Here is a 4,740-nt window from a genome sequence, read left to right as displayed (position 1 = left end):
CTTTTATTTTAAAATGCCTCCTTACATTTTGATGGGACTACTTTTGGTGGAAAGCTGTGTTGTCTTGTGTCCTCCAAACCTGGTTTGGTATTACCATAGCTAGAGGATATTTTTTAATGAAATTTTAAAGTCAGGCATGATGACAGTGAAATGTGCAGATTTCAGGCAACTTTTAGTTTGAAATTACAAATTAGATTTCGATGGGACCACTTTTTATGGACAGCTGGGGTAGTCTCGTGTCCCACAAAACTGGTCTGGTATCACGATAGCTCGAGCTATTTTTTTTTTAACTCAGTGGTGATGACCGTGAAATAAGCGAATTTCAGGCTACTTTTATTTTGAAGTGCCACATCACATTTTGATGTGACCACTTTTGGTGGACAGCTGGTGTGGTCTAGTATCCCCAATCCTGGTTTGGTATCACGATAGTTTGAGGATATTTTTTAAAGATTTTTCTTTTAAATCAGTGTTGATCACAGTGCATATTTCAGGTGATTTTTTTATTTTTAAATGCCACATCAAATTTTGAAGTGACCACTTTTTGTGGACAACTGGGGTGGTCTGGTGTCCCGCAGAACTTGTCTGGTATCACGATAGCTTGAGGATTTTGTAATGATTTTAATTTTTTTAATCATTGGTGACGACAGACAAATAAGCAAATTTTCACGCTTTTATTTTTAAATATCCCATCAGATTTTGATGGGACCACATTTGTTTTTACGGTTCCGTCACCACGCGAGTGGCTACCTGCTAAAGCAGCACGGCTCACTATTTGAGCCTTTTTCGCGTGTTTTTTCCTTTACCCAGTTTTATTTATTTTACCTCATCGCAGCAATGGACATCCAAATTGCGGTGGTTTTATTGCTGCTGGGGGCTGTTTTTTGCGTGATCGTGTCCGGAGATGTCACTGGGAGCTACGGATCAATCGTTTACACAAGAGATCAGCTGTTAGCACTTCGTGCTAACCCCGTGCCGACTCCCGGAGCGAGACCCGATATCCCCCACGAGTTGAGGAGGAAGAGACGGGGGATGTCGCGCGGGGGCGAAACGCCAGGCAAAGAGGAGGCGTGACCACCCCGTCCTCCTGTCCGTTTTTATGGGAAATGTTAGATACCTTCCCAAGAAAATGGACGCGGCACGAGAGGAACTTCCAATGAGCTAGCTTGCTGATGTTCACGGATTCATGGCTAACAGACCTAACGCCGGACACCGTCGTGGAATTTGACGGCTTCCAAATACTACTTGCGGACAGGACACTGGAAAGCGGTAAGAGGAAAGAGGAGGGCTGGCTGTGTTTGTTAATGATAGATAGTGTAACCCTAGGCACATCACAGCTAAGGAGCAACTTTCCAGTCGGGACAATGAGCTGCTAGCTGTTAGCATGCGTCCATACTTGACAAGCATCGCGAGTTAACAAGGACGTGCACGTAACAGGTGCGTGAGTAAACTGCTTAAAACTTTGATCGTCATTCAGCTGACCTACAAATTGAGACGCTACAGTCAGTTTGACGTTTTTGTTTGCTTGATTGTGGATTGACATGGAGGAACAAGACAGTGGAAAGCGGACATTAAAAATGACGGAGAAAAGCTGTAGAAGATCACAAGCCTAAACGGATGCAGGCACGCAGGTGCAAATTTGCTCAATTGACCTCCATGCAACGTCAAATTGAACAATTGATGGAGGATGATGCAAATGTTGACGCTGTAAAAAACTGAGCTTCGTGTTTGCTTTAGCGGCATGGAGCAAGAATTTGTGGACCTCAATTCCGGTGTGCAAAATTTAAAGACTGAAGAGGATTTTGCCGATGACCAAAATAACTGGTTTGATCCAAAAAATGTAATTAATGGAAATGTGAGCAATGGAAGAAGGACGTTTTGAAACGTGCAGAGGAAGGATGCAATAAACAAATATCACCTGATGATAGTAGATCTGCATCAACTAACTACACCCATAGAAGTAGAAGTAAAGAATCTAACAGACAGAAGCTCACTTCTGTCAACGTCTTCAATTAAATTAAAGGCTCAAATGGAACGAGCATGTTTAAAGGCAAAGGCTGCTGATTTACAACAAAGGTTGGCACTTGAGCAAGAAGAAGCTGCAATTAAGGCAAAGAAGCAAATGCATGCAATGCAAACGGCACTCCCTGAGTCTGATGCTAAATTGGATGTCTTGAGAAGATATGAAAATACCCAGGAGGATGGTATCCACATTCCTGATGAGTGTGTTACAATTTAAACAAGGAAAAACATTCAATTACCATCACAGCCTATCAGAGCAACAAGCAGTGTTGACCTGAAATGCTCCCACTTCGACTATTCCAATGGCTAGATTTCCACATCAGACAGAAAGTAGAGAACAACAGGGACATGTGCTTGATGGCCTTTGCCAAGCAATCTCACAGCAAGCCAGTGTCGCAGAATACTTAGCAAAGAGTCAAAAAGCATCGCTACTTCCCGAACTTTCCATTCCTACGTTTAAAGGCGACCCTCTGCATTATAAAACCTGTATAGGTGCCATTGAACATGGGATTGAAGGCCGTACAAGTGATAACCGTGATCATCTTCAATTTTAGCTGCAGTATACTAGTGAACAACCACATGAGTTGGTGAAGAGCTGCATCCATATGGAACCTCTGACAGGATATACCAAAGCAAAACAAATCTTGAAGGAGTTTTATGGTGATGACTTCATGATAGCAGAAGCATATTTAAAGGAAGCCATGGATTGGCCAACAATCAAGTCTGAAGATGGTGTTGCACTTCAGTCTTTCACATTATTCCTTATGGGCTGTTTGAACATAATGGCAGATGTTAATTACATGGAGGACTTGGACAACATGGCTAATATAAAGGCATTGGCAAACAAACTTCCATACAGACTTATAGAATCTTGGAGAAAATTTGCCTCCAATCTCCAAGAAAGAACAAATAGAAGAGTGAAGTTTAAGGATTTTGTTGACTTTGTTGACAAGCACGAAAGATTCTATAAAACAGAAAACAAAATCACAACACACAGAAACACCAAAATCAAAGAAAGTCTTCACAACAGTCATTGTGCCCGCCAAGATGGAAAACAACAAAACCACCACGCCAAAGGCAGAACCTGTTTCAGTGGATGCTATTGCCAAACCATGTGCTAATTGTAATGGAGAGCAACAGTCTCACAATTTGTAAGGAATTTAGGAGAAAGCATCACAAGGATAAGATTGACTTCTTGAGGAGCAAGGGTCTGTGTTTTGCATGTTTGATGCACGGTCGCATTAGCAGTTGCTGGAAACAAAAGCTTCAATGTCAAGAATGCTCTAGACTGCATCCTACAGCACTACACATTGTCCATAAACTTCTGCAAAGAAACAGCCTAAGACGATTGTGAATAGCAGTACCTATTAAGCGCCCTCGTACAAACAACAGAAACCTGGGGTGTCACTGGGGCCTGTAAATAGGACTGCATCCTTTCAATAATTCCGGGATGGGTCAAGGCACAAAAAGGAACCAAGACAGTGACGACTTACTGTCCGGTTTAAAAATGCCCTGACGCCTTTTTTTAGACTGAAATAACTTACTAAAGTTTTCGTTTTGTGCCATTCAGAATGGGAGAGGGAGCCAGGAGGCGAAACAGCCGTCTTGCCAGTTCAATCCCGCACACCCTCTGACTCTCACCCTCCGTTCTGCCTTTTTATTGAAACTAACTCATCAATAACTAATCACCAGAAGACAGAAAAGCATCAACAACTAATCACCAAGAGACAGAAAACATCAATAACTCACGGTATAAAGGTCAGTTTAACTAAACACATCTTCAGGATACGGTGTCTGTGTGTGTGTGTGTTAAAATAACAAGTAAGTGTCTCTGTGTGTGTTAAACATTAATGAGTGTATAAAAACATGATTATGAATACACAAACTGATTACCTATCCTCAGCCCATCTTACATTTCCCCCCTGTTGTGGATTTAAAAATCATGTCCTTACGGCTTTAAGACAGATCATCATAATGAAATCATACAACAGTGTGATCATCAGTGGAGGAGCGAAAACCTCACATTAGGGAAAAATTCCCCTCCTCCCTTCCGGCGTAGAATGAGATCCTCATAATTTGATGACCATCAGGGAATAAAACTTGTCCCTGGGGTGACTTGGTGGAGGCCCTTGCCTCGTTGTAGGAGAGGACAGCCGTCCTTACCTCCCGGATCTTCGTGTATGGTGTGTGTGTGTGTGCACGTGTGTGGACAGGGGCAAGAAGTCCATGTGTTTTTACGTTTTAGTGTCCAGTTTGAGTTCGTCATTCTCAACATTAATCAGGTTGTAACGGTACATTTGGGCAACAAACCTACGATTAACCATCATCTTTGTCATAAAAATAATGCAACATGAACAGACTAAACATAACAAAATGAAAACTATAATTATCCCTATATATTGTTTTTTTAAATTCTTCATAGTGGTCATAACATCAATAATTGTTTCATTTTTATTAAAAATTTAAATGCAGTAATGTACTCCAATCAAGGCTGATATTCCTTTGTTATGTACGTCATTAATTTCCAAACAATATCTAATCTTTTTGTTCTGTGGCTTCAACATATTTATCATCTCATCAATATTAGCACCACAGAGTACTGAGTTTCGAGATCCTCACAATAGTCGTTCTCAAAATGATATATTTTTTTATCAATTTAGCTTTGTTAAGGTAAGATATTTTATTGACAATCTAACATTAATATGCAAAGAACATGTACAT

This window comes from Idiotropiscis lumnitzeri, unplaced genomic scaffold, assembly GCF_059441095.1.
Source record: "Idiotropiscis lumnitzeri isolate Australia: NSW breed Sydney's pygmy pipehorse unplaced genomic scaffold, RoL_Ilum_1.0 HiC_scaffold_36, whole genome shotgun sequence".
Taxonomy (NCBI): Eukaryota; Metazoa; Chordata; class Actinopteri; order Syngnathiformes; family Syngnathidae; genus Idiotropiscis; species Idiotropiscis lumnitzeri.
The sequence above is the reverse complement of the archived record's forward strand: the minus strand, read 5'-3'. Positions refer to the sequence as shown.